Raw genomic sequence first — 13,668 nt, forward strand, 5'->3', positions numbered from 1 at the left:
GCCAAAACTCATAAAGAATTTGATTTCGGTTCGTAAATTTACTACTGATAACTATGTGAGTGTTGAATTTGATCCTTATGGGTTTTCTGTGAAGGATTTCCGGACGGGGATGGCTCTCATGAGATGTAATAGTAGGGGTGCTCTCTATCCATTGTCCACCTTCAAATTTTCCACCAATTCACCGTCGACTTTTGCTGCCTTGTCTTCTACCCGTTGGCATGATCGTTTGGGCCACCCGGGAGCTTCTATTTTGGATTTTCTGAGGCGTAATAAAAGCATTGAATGTAATAGTTCTAGTTCATCTAGTATTTGTCATTCTTGCGTTCTTGGTAAACATGTTAAGTTGCCATTTGCTAGTTCTATTTCCGAAACTTTGTTTCCATTTGACATTATTCATAGTGATTTGTGGACTTCTCCAATTTTGAGTTTTATGGGCCATCATTATTATGTTCTGTTTTTGGATGATTTTACCAACTATTTGTGGACTTTCCCTTTGGCTAGAAAATCTGATGTTTACTCAAAATTCATGGATTTTAAGACCCATATTCTTACTCAGTTTGAACGTCCTATCAAGAATGTCCAATGTGATAATGGGAGGGAATATACTAATAGTCAATTCGGAAAATTTTGTGCATCCAATGGGATGTCTTTCCGTCTTTCGTGTCCTCATACATCCTCTCAAAATGGGAAAGCAGAAAGAAAAATTCGTTCACTAAATAATGTCATCCGGACTCTTCTTGCTCATGCCTCCATTCCTCCGTCTTTTTGGCATCATGCATTGCAAATGGCGACGTATCTCATTAATATTTTACCAAGTAAGCTATTGGGTCACAAATCACCTTTAGAGGTCCTTTACCAACGGAAACCATCTTATTCTCATCTCCGAGTCTTTGGGTGTTTATGTTATCCCCTTTTTCCGTCTACTACTATTCACAAGTTGCACCCTCGGTCAACTCCATGTGTCTTTTTGGGATATCCACCAAACCATCGTGGCTACAAATGTTTTGATTTATCCTCAAATAAAATCATTATTTGTCGTCACGTTTTATTTGATGAGACTCAATTTCCGTTTTCCAAAATCCATACTCCGGCTCCCACCTCTTATGACTTCCTTGATGATGACCTCTCTCCTTACTTGATCAATCATATAGCCGCCAGCCCTCCACCGCTGCCCTGTCCCCCTCCGTCGCTGCCCGTGACTCAAGACCACGCCGACCCCTCCCCACCTGGGCAGCAGCCTCCATCGTCCTCTACGCAGGACCAGTCCGCCCCTCTCCCCCACCAGCTTCCCACCACCCCGCAAAACTCGACCATTTCTCCACCTGTCCAGCCCAATACCCACACGCGCATGGTCACTCGTAGTCAGCGCGGGATTTTCAAACCCAAGCACCCATTTAATCTACATGCGGCGGTTACCAAGTCCCCCATACATCGTAAACCGTTGGATGCGCTACGTGACCCGAATTGGAAATTGGCCATGGATGATGAATATGATGCTCTTATTAAAAATAAGACGTGGGATTTGGTACCCCGTCCACCTAATGTGAATGTTATTCGGTCTATGTGGATTTTTACTCATAAAGAAAAGTCTAATGGTGATTTTGAGAGGCATAAAGCCCGTCTTGTAGGTGATGACAAAACACAGCAGGTTGGCATTGATTGTGGTGAGACTTTCAGTCCGGTCGTGAAGCCAGCAACGATCCGCACTGTCTTAAGTCTAGCTCTATCTAAACATTGGCCCATTCATCAGTTGGATGTCAAAAATGCATTTCTTCATGGCGAGCTCAAGGAGACGGTTTATATGCATCAACCTATGGGTTTTAGAGACCCATCTCGTCCCGATTATGTGTGTTTGTTGCGCAAGTCCTTATATGGGCTTAAACAGGCACCGAGAGCTTGGTATAAAAGATTTGTTGACTTTGTTTCTTCCATTGGTTTTGCTAATAGCAGGTCTGACCACTCCTTGTTCATCTATCGTAAAGGGCACCACTTGGCTTACATTTTACTATATGTGGATGATATTATTCTTACTGCTTCTTCAGATGCTCTCCGCTGTTCTATTATGGGCCTTCTTGGCTCAGAATTTGCTATGAAGGACTTAGGTCCTTTGAACTATTTTCTTGGCATTGCGGTGACCCGTCACAAGGGTGGTATGTTTCTATCACAACGAAGTTATGCTACGGACATTATTGAACGTGCAGGAATGTCCTTGTGTAAGCCTTCTTCCACTCCGGTTGACACTAAACCGAAGGTCAGTGCCTCTTCTGGCGTTCTGTGTGACGATCCCACTCATTTCTGGAGCCTTGCAGGTGCTCTTCAGTATCTTACCTTCACCAGACCGGATATTTCTTATGCCGTACAATAGATTTGTCTTCATATGCATGCTCCACGAGATACGCATATGCTTGCTCTTAAGCGGATTATTCGGTATATTCAGGGTACTCTTGATCATGGTTTGCATCTCTACTCATCTTCAGTTACTGATTTGGTTTCATACACTGATGCTGATTGGGGGGGATGTCCAGACACCAGACGCTCGACGTCGGGTTATTGCGTGTTTTTGGGAGATAATTTGATATCCTGGTCATCTAAGCGCCAACCTACTCTTTCCCGATCTAGTGAGGAAGCAGAATATAGGGGGGTTGCTAATGTTGTCTCTGAATCATGCTGGATACGTAACCTCCTCTTGGAACTACATTGTCCGATCCCTAAGGCTACTTTAGTTTATTGTGATAATGTCAGTGCCATTTACCTGTCAGGAAATCCAGTCCAACATCAGCGCACCAAGCACATTGAGATGGATATACATTTTGTTCCTGAAAAGGTGGCGCGCGGCCACGCCCGTGTCCTTCATGTTCCGTCCCGATATCAGCTCGCCGATATTTTCACTAAAGGACTGCCACAGGTCTTATTTGAAGATTTTCGGGACAGTCTCAGCGTTCGTAAACCTCCCGTTTCGACTGCGGGGGTGTGATAAATAGTGTAAATATGTAGTAAAAGAATATTTTGTAAATCTTCTATTTTAGGTTAGTATAGTTTGTATCCTAATAGGACATTGTAACTATGGTATATTTACCAACTCAATCAATGAGAATAATCACGGAATTAATCTCTTTCATATATTTATCTTTTACGTATTCAATCTAATTTCTTTTTTTTTTTTTAAAAAAAGGACGAAGAATGAAAACGAAATCCTATACAGCCACAAATATGCAAGAAAAAAAAACGTTGTTGACTTTTATATTCTATTGGTATGACTTATGAGTATTATATTTCCAATTCGGGGCCAAAAGAGCGTGTTACAATTAGTAAGCACCAACAATGATTAATACCTCAAAATCAACGACTTACTACTCGTCCACTTGGTGGATTATGAAAAGGACCTTTAATTTTATTAATTTTTATTTACTTACAGAATTATGAAAAGGACCTTATAATTTATTATTTACTATTTTTGGAGAACACAACTAATGAGTAAACCAAAGGGTGTTACATGTGAAAAGGAAATGCAATTTTTGGATGGACCTTACCATCTATTTTGCCTCTTAAATTGTTTAAAGGGCAACTTAAACACAGAAACCTTCAACACTTTGGACAATTTGTATTCTTCAATGAATTAAATGATGCTTTTATGATAAGTATAGCATTTGATCTTAGCCAAAATATTTGTGCTGCTGAATTTGCAGACAGATGATTCTTTAATTCTTGTCGTCTTTTGGATATGTTTTTTTTTTTTTTTTAAAGAATCTTTTTTGAAATCTCATATATATAGAGAGAGCTATTTGCATAAAAAATTAATATGCGTAGTTACTTGAGCTCAATGAGAGTGCAATCCCCTACTATAGAGTACACGACAGTAAATTATTACAAATTAAATCATTCTAATTACATAGTCAAGTTGATAAATACTTATTTGTACCCAATATCTAATTCAAACTAAGTAATTTAACTTTGACAGTTAACAATTTAAATGAGAGTATATATCATTTGCCGATGGTTAAGGAGAATAAAACTAGAACGCTGCTGAATGGCCACACAAATTTGGCCCAACTTTGGTCATACTTAGTGAAAATACTACCAAAATCCTTAATCTGATTTTGTAATATTTTCCTCCAAAACACACTAATAAATACAATGATTCATTTCTATTCCCAAAATACATTGAGCAACTAAATATGATTCATGTTTTCACACAAATGAAGATGAAAAGTCTTTACATGTCACCTATAAACTTTACTATACGTCTATTCCAACCAGTGGCAGACCCAGAATTTAAGGGTCGTGGGTGCAACTAAAAGATAACTACATTTAATATTGTTATTACCAAAAATGAAATGTTGACCAACAGGTTCGAACACAGGTCCCCTTCCACCCAAGCCTTTAAGTTCCACTTGGAAATCAAAGCACCCAGCTGTCATATTCGTATCCAGGGTGCTTTTTTTAACATTTATACTCAAATTTCATATATTTCTTATATAATTATACCTAGTCTACGTTGGATTTAACGGGTGCTGTAGCACCACGAAAAAGCACATAGGTCCGCCCCTGATTCCAACATGAATTCAAACAAACACATCAACAACCAATCACATCAACAGCAAAAAAACATAAACCCAAACGAAGAAAACCTTAATGCAACCGAAGAAACTTTGGCGATGCATGAAAAAATTAATACAAACGAAGAAACTGTACTCATTGTAGAAGATGTTGTGATTTCAAGAGTCGAACGAGTTATTCTTTGACCGTAATTTTATCATATGTCTTTTAAATATTTAACAATTATTATTTATTGTGACTTATAGTACGTTTTACGTAATTATCAAATATGTAAATTTATTTCAAAATTTTTAAAAATTCTATATTCAAACACACAGTCAAAATTAAAATTTTGAATTTCGAAAAGCGAAAAATATTACATGAGAGAAAAAGTATAAGCTATCATGAGGAAAAAACAATTGACAGCAAATAAAGAAAAGGAAAGAAAAGAAGAAACAAAATAGAAAACGAGCGAAGAAATAAGGAAAAGTAAGAAAGGAAGACCGATATCCTGTAATTCTCAAATTAAATGTAGAAAATAAAGCAATTATAAAAATGTGGCCCCCATGGGATTCAATCTCAGGTAACGCAGGCGAAACATTGAGGCCTGCGCCAGTGGCACCGGACAACTACTTGTTCTACCGAGTGCCACTTTATATATTTATACTATTTTCCATATATTCACTAACTAAATGTTTAAGAAAGTTAATATAATTTCAATAAATTCATAGCTAAATGTATAAAATTTCAAGTTCTAAGGGACACATTTTAAAACTATTTGAAAATTATTCAACATTGATGGAAGAAATTTATAGTAAATTGTTTCGTAGATTTCAATCTCTTAGTGGTGATGCAACGCTTGAATTGATATTGGTAATTATAGATATTCTATTTTTATAAAGATAATTAATTGTTATATTACCAAAAAAGAAGATAGTTGTTATCGGGGGGGGGGGGTTAATTTTACAAAGAGCGTACTTTTAACAAGACGATTGTTCTTGTTATAGGTAAAATGTTGTTACAGATAAGTAGAGTAAAATGTAACATAAAAAATCGATTCTTATAAAACTTAACTATTATAGAGAAGTGTTGTTACATGATGATGTTATTATAGAGAGGTACTATATTTCCCCCCTCCTATCCCTTGCAATGTGTATTTTACTCCTTTTCAATTCTCCTCCATTTAATACATTTCTATATTATATATAATATTTTATTTTTGTATTTATGTGTTTCACCTATAATTTAATAATTTTGTATCATCTTCTTGTAGATTTTATTTTGAATTCATTAACATCAACTTTATTTCTTGCGATTGTTATTTTACTAAAAGAATTATAAAAAATAAAAAAATGTGGGCTGGCCCGGTCAGGCCTGCAACCCACGTAGTTACGAGTTGGGCTTGTTGTTTTAAGGCCCATTAAAATGGTGGGCTAGCCCTATTTGGCCCGTCAAATGTCAAAGCCTGCACGGGCTTAGCCTGAATGCGCTGCGCCAGACCGTTTTGACAGCTCTAATTGTAAGAAGCTAGATTGAACTTAACTCATTTGGGATCAGCTCGATCCTAGGCCTATGTGGAGCTAATGATACTCTAGGGGGCGACAGTTTCAATAGATATATTTTTAAGTTTTATAATTATGTACACTTAAATTTTGTCATTTTGTTTGATATAATTTAAATTTTAAAAAATATACAGTCAAACCTCTTTATAAATGACATTACTTGTTCGGATACTTTTTGGCTGCTTTAGTGATCGAGGTAATTTTACGAAAAAGTTTACCACAATAGTAAGCTATAAGTAAAATGTTGTTATAAAAGGAAAATTTAATATGAAACATTGATTCCAAGAAAAATTCAATTATAATAGTAACATATTTTTATAAAATATGATTTTTTCCATACCCCAGTCTAACGGTAGGTAACAACAAAATTAAGCACACGATTTTTTTTATTTCATCATAATAGGTGTGTTATGTTCAAAGTAATAAATTTGAGAATTAATTGAGAATTAAAATTTTGTTACATCTATCTAATATATAAAATTTATCAATTTTATTGTTGTTAAAAAAAAATTATTGTTGGAAAAATACTTAATGTTCTCAACATGGTATTTGGTTTTTTGATGGAAAAAAAAAAGAATTTCAACAAAAAGGAGGGAAAATATCAACATTAATTATTTATGAGAAATCTCCATGTATTGGGAAAAAGTAAAATTGAATGATGAGAGATAAACTTTTGACTTAAGATGAAATTTGAAGGGAAGGGTAGCAATGCCATTAACATAGCATAAGTGACCATGATAACACAGTTTGGGTCATTGTGGCCAACTTAGTGTGGTAGAAATACCTTATTGTAAAAACTAAATGTTATCGAATCTCAACTTTATTACTCCCTACGATTCATAATAAATGTTCACTTAGCCTTTTGTACATTCCTTAAAAAAACACTAATTAACTACCCTAAATTAAATACTACCTAATTAATATACTCTCTTGATTACATAAAAACTCACTTGTCTAAATAAGGGTAATTTGAAGAGAGAAAAAAAGATGCAATTAAATCCTTCTTGATTATACTTATTTTGAACCAAAACAAAAATGCTACTCCGTCCATTCCATAATAAGTGGTGTTTTTTATATTATGCACACCCCTTAAGAAATTGCTTACTCCTAGAAAATTATGAGTACTTTTACTAACTTACCCCTAATTAATGCCTAGAAAAAAAAAGTTATTAATGATTCTTGATTATAAATAAGGGTAAGTCTGGAAGAATAAGATCAATTTTTTCTTTAAATCCTAAAACACCACTTATTCTAAAACAAAATGAAAAGCCTAAAACGCCACTTATTATGGAATGAAAGGAGTAACTAATAGAGTATTTATTATGAACCGGAGGTCAAATGGTTTTTGGGTAAGAATGTCGAATGTCATATTTGAAGAATCAATGTTCATAGTTGTCTTAATTAGAGTTGTAGATAATCTCATCTTCATTAAGTAAAAGGTTACCACCAAAGGTGATGATGGGGTGGTAAGTGATAAAAAGTGTGTATTTTCATTAAGGGCTTGTTTGGAATGCCACCCAGGTAATTGAAATTGGGTGTAATCACACAGTTGGCCTGTTTGTTTGACCAAGTAATTACACAGTTAAATGAGAATTGAGTGTAATTGATAGGGTGTAATTACACTCCCAATTGTTGAGGGGGGGGGGGGGGGGGGGGGTTGAGAATTGGGTATAATTACACCATGTAATTATAGGGTTACTTTTTAGTTTGTTTCTTTTTTATTTATTTTAATTTCTTTTGATTTTTAATTTATTTTTTATTTCTATTATTTTAATTTCTTTTTTATTTTTACTTTTTAATTATTTTTATTTTTATATTATTTATTTTTAATTTCCTTTATTCTCATTCTCAACCTTTACTTCTTGTGGTTCCATGTAATTGCTCGTATTTTTTCATTTTTTTCATTTAGCATAACCGTGTTATTATTCTAATTTTTGAAACTACTACACCTCTTAATATTGGAAAGAACGAGTCATTAAAAAACTTAGCATATAACGAGTGACGTTATTAAAGTAGAATTTCGTTGTGAATGAGGTTATAGACTTATAGTTTCCCTTTTCTTTTGAATTATGTACTTAAATTACGTTGGAACGAAATTATGTAATGTTGGAATTTGACATAAGAGTGTTATGTTAAACTTTTTCTTTTGGATTTTGAATTTAGGTTATATTTTCAATTTTAAGTTATTTGCTTTCACATTACATGTTGTTTATTTTTCACTTATATTTGATGGATTTTTTGTGTCAAACATTTGAATAATGTTATGGCATTATATTTATAAATATTATTTTTTTGTCAAACATCCAATCCATGACGTTCTCACAAAAAAAGTCTTCTTTTAAGTTTTATAATTAACTAAAATTAAATATTATTAATTTGAAAAATATATATCAATTCAAATTTTATTTTTAAATTAACTAACTGTGTAATTACACTTGTGCAACCAAACAGCACACTTGTAATTACACTGTATTTACGTTATGACAAATAAACAGGTCGTTGTAATTACACTACTGTGTAATTACTAGGCTGTGTAATTACTACCCAAGTAATTACACCAATTCCAATTATCAGGTGGCTTTCCAAACAGGCCCTAAAGGTCTCAGGTTTGAACGTGATAAATAGTTAGAATCGTTTTTGATAGTGAGAGTTTTATCTTCAATTTTTTTTTTGTGGAAATCCGAATTAATCAGACCCTCAAAAAGTGTGTAGGATACTAAGAAAAAAAAGAAGAAGATGGTTATATGGCCGAGCTAAACAGAAAAGGTAAAAAAAAATGAAATTTTTGTAGCCAGTTACTTGGTGAAAAAGGCCTTTTATCAATTCTCAAAATAAAAAACTTTATTGGAATGGGAAACATATATTGACCTTAATAACCAATAATGGAAATTGATATTTAATACACATAGACTTCTTCTTTTCAACCATTACATTAATAGAGATTGTAGTAAGCAACTAAGCAAGTGGAGATTAGATACTGAATAATCATTATGTTTTTCCTAGTTACAAAAATAATGATGCCCGAACGTATACTTCTGTTATATGTTTATAAAGAGATAGAGATAGTCATGCATGAAAATGATTTTACTTTAAAATTCAGATTCCATCAATCTATTTTTTTCTGTTTCCACATGTTATAAAATAATGATGCCTGAAAATATACATTTACACTATTTATAATTGCTAATAGAGATTCCATCTCCACGTATTGTTCTCTATTTTAGCTCAAAGCAATCTTTAAAAGACTATTTTTTCTTAATCTAAAAGGTCAAGCATTTTCTCTGTGACTCGCAGAAAGAAGAAGGTACCCAAAGAAAAAAGAGTCAAAATCTTGAAAGAATTAGCAAAATCAGACAAACATGTTAGAAAAATAGGAAAGTATACTTGAAGAAAAATAACTTTTGAGGCGTGAAAAAAATTAACATTTCGACATCAAATGTATACAGATTGGGGACACGCAATTCTCTCCGGAATATAATAAAGCTATTTGTTAATATTTGCCAATCTTTTATAGCTATTTCATGAAGGAAGACCTAATTTATAGAGTCAGAAAATTAACTATTTTGAATATCCATCTTATTTTGTGAACGAATATGTTCATTCAAATTCAAGTTTTAAATAAAACTTGAAAATACCAAGCCTTCAAACTCATTTCGTCTTCAGTTGTGGTATAATCTTATTTCATATATATTACTATAAATTATCTAACAAAATACACAAACCATAAAAGGAGATTCAACTTAAAAAAAAAAAAAACGAAAAACAAAAACTCACTTTCTTAGGACCCTTTTGGCCATAAGAATTATTCACTTTTTTTCTGATTTTTTGTTTCAATTTTTTCAAAAATTAGTGTTTGGCCATGAAAATTCCAATTACAACTTGAAGTTGTATTTGTTATTTAAAAAACAAGAAAAACTTTTTTTTTTTTTTTTAAGTTTTTCACCTTTTTCACAACCAAAACAAGTACATTTAAAAATAAAAAATACTATTTACAAAAATTATGGCCAAATACAACTCCAACTCCAAAAATTCCAAAAAAAAGTGATTTTTTTTTTGATTTCTATGGCCAAATGCCTACTTAGTTTCTTTGATTTCTTTATTGGCATGGCATCAAACATAGACAATACGACAAGAAGGAAATAAAGCAGCCTTAGATTCTCTTTGGATTCTCAAAACTGTCTAAACACTGCCTTATTTCTAAAAGAATTTTTAATTCTTCCACTATGAAACTATAACTAATTTATTTGCGCAAGAAAATTTGGTCACTATCATAAAATTCATTTCACATCTTTAGTGTAAGCCACGTCTATTTAGTATTGACTGATTAAAGAATCGCCCTTCACTAAAACCGTAGTTGTATTCGTTGAAAAGAACTTCAATTGATGGCCACTATTTTAAGCATTAATTTCATCAAGTTTTAAGATCAAATCATAACCTGCCTAACCCAATAAGAGATACTTACATAAAATGGGAAATAAAGTGAACAAAAATTGAAAGATATTCTTATAGGATGTTTTTGGAGTGAGATTTCCTTAGTTTAGGGATGATAGAAATCTCTTTGAAAACTGTCTCTATAATGACACATGTAGAACATAAGTACCAGGTTTAACCGAATTCAATATTTTCGATACAAAATATAGATATATCATGAAAAAAATCCTAAAATTTAATTGAGTATTAGATTTTGAACCATAATTTCAGAAGTGTAACAGATTCTATTATAGAACTAAAACGTTAACCCGTGATATTAAGATTCTGACCCCGCCTCTAATATCACATCTTGAGATTGAATATCATTTCATGAAATATGCGGTGTGACAAATTAACTTGCTTGAATTAAACAGTTTAACTATGGTTACATCACTTACACAACACAGACAATCTTCATCACCACTCTTGTTTTTTAGTTTTACTTTATTAGCCACTATTGTAAGTGTTAATGTGGCTTTAATTTTGAATAATCTTTAACAGCTCGAATTATGACTCGAGTTGAGAAGCCCATGGTGCGACTTAAAAGTACATTTTCAACTAGAATATTTGCCTGTTGGGCATTTTCTCAGATGATTGTTTTGGTAAATGACCTTTTTAGTTCTCTTACAGTTTATTAACCTTTTAGATCACAATTTAAAGATTCCGTTTGAGCAAATTAAAGTCTTATGAGAAAACATTATACTAAGATCTAAAATTTTATAGACATTAAACGACACGCTAACATTTGATAGTCCCAAAGGCTATATTTGAACCATTTTGTGAAAATAGGGACAAAATCTAAATGATTGTCTAAAAAGGAACATTTACGTAAATCAGTCATTCTATAAGGGTTGTGTTGGTTGAAATAGTACCAACTAGCTACTTTTAGATATATGTTATTTAAACTTTAATCAATTTTTAAATAATATTTTAATTTAGCTAGATTTGAAAAACTTCAAACCGCTCATGTTCCTTCTACCTCTTCCTTCAGATATTTGAGTTTAAAGCTTGAACTTTCAAACCTGAAGGTCTGAATCACTATAGAAGCTTAACTTTAGCTTGAAGGCCTAATTATTTTATTTTATTTTGAGTAGGGGAAGTAGCAATTTTGTGATTGGCCTAGAATTAGAGAATCTAGTGCAATGGAATATAGTGACACAAACATTCCAATGGAATATTAATCTATGGATTGGGGGAAAGCATTACACATGTGACAAGGTAGACACTTACGACATGGCTTCAAATAAATATAGCCACCTCAATCAAGTTGCTGTTTCGAGTACTGTATAATTTGATGCTATTCTTCCATTCAACTGCAATAGGATAAGAACACAAGTTGTGAATGGGAATTAAATTTGAAATCTTGATGTTAAGCAAGTGGAAGTGAGCAATAAGGTATTTTTCTTGCTAATATTATTGTGTAACGCTTTATTCCAAAGGGTATTGCAACGAAGCATGTCGAGCCTATCTGGCAGGGGCGGCAAACACCTTCGGTAAAAAATTACATTGTATATATAAAAATAATTTTTTATGTACATATATGTATTCTGAATATCCTGAAAACAGAAGTAAAAGTTGTTTTAACGGTTTAGGGGATTCAAAATTCACTTTAAAGTTCCAAGATTAAAATCAAACACTACATTTTTATTTTTCGAACCCCTCACTAAAAATCATGAATCCGCCGTTACTGCTGGTGGCATATTTTACGAGTTTTAGCATATGGTTGACGACTTTGATCAAATGATCAACGGAATAGATCGAGGTCGTCAAACGTATTCTAGAGGTTTACAATATGCCACCAGTCATCAGGAGAAGCGTCATTGCCCTATGAATAGTTGTAATCTATTGTTATGCATTATGTTATAAAAAATGTTTGTGATGTATTCTTTTAATTTGTCTAATCAAAATATTTTGAAAAATCATAACCTTATATGTGTAGTTTTTCTGATTATGAGTTACTTTAGTTTTCTTGAATAATTCATCATAAGGTCCAAACTTTAATACTTGTAAAATCTGCAGGGCTGACTTAGTTGGTTGAGCATAAGACTTCTAATGATGGAGGTTTCAGGTTCAAAACTCCCTGCCTATGACAACAGAGAATTTGTCTAGTGGAGATTATCTCTCCTATATAGTTTGAGGGCTATTACACAGGAGCATGGTTTAGCATTAAATTATAAAACGATGTTTGCGACTTATAATTGTCTAATAAATAGTTTTGATAAGACCTATATATTTTATTAATTATATGAGATTTGTAAATCGGATTTTACGACGCGAGCCCTCATCTCTTTTGACAATTGCAACTTATGAATCAGATTCGTTAACAGTGACTTGTAAACCGCGTTGACCACAACTCATAAATTGCATTTCATACTACAACTTAGAGAAAAATGAAAATGATCCTTAATGTACGTGCCTTGGTGCCATTTAGTCCATAATGTATAAATATGATTAAAATAGTCCTTAAATGTATTTCATAAATTGGTTAGTTTGGTCTTCAGCCACATAAATAAATATAATCACTACTTTTATTGTGCACCGCACATGATCTATCAAACTACAAACAAAGGTACCTTCATATTTTGTTCAATCCGATTTCAATACCCCGTCAAAGTACCTCACCTCACCTGAATGAGCTACGAGAAAGCTTTCGATACATCGAGAAGCTTTACAGAAAAATTACTTTTTTATGGTGACTATATTCAATGGAGTACGAAAGGAAGCCTATAATATCTTCAATTAAGTTAAGTATATTGTGTATGGACGAAGAAGATTAGGGCCTCAATTTATTTTGACAAAACAAAAATAGTAACTGTCTTACTTATGTAACTTAGGCCCAAATTGATCACTTATAAAATTGATCATATATTATGTGAATTCACAAAATTTGCCCTCCGTTTACAATTTGGCTGAAAAAATGCCCCTATCATTACTTAACTGGGCCACAAATGCCTCTATTTTACACAAACTGAACATAATTAGAAAAACTAATAAGGTCACATTTGGACCTACACACATTGCATAAAGGGCGTATCTGGTACTTTCACATACTTTAAGGACCATTTTCACCATTTTTATGCATTAAGGACCAAGTAGAACA

The sequence above is a fragment of the Lycium barbarum genome, chromosome 8 (genome assembly GCF_019175385.1).
Source record: "Lycium barbarum isolate Lr01 chromosome 8, ASM1917538v2, whole genome shotgun sequence".
Taxonomy (NCBI): Eukaryota; Viridiplantae; Streptophyta; class Magnoliopsida; order Solanales; family Solanaceae; genus Lycium; species Lycium barbarum.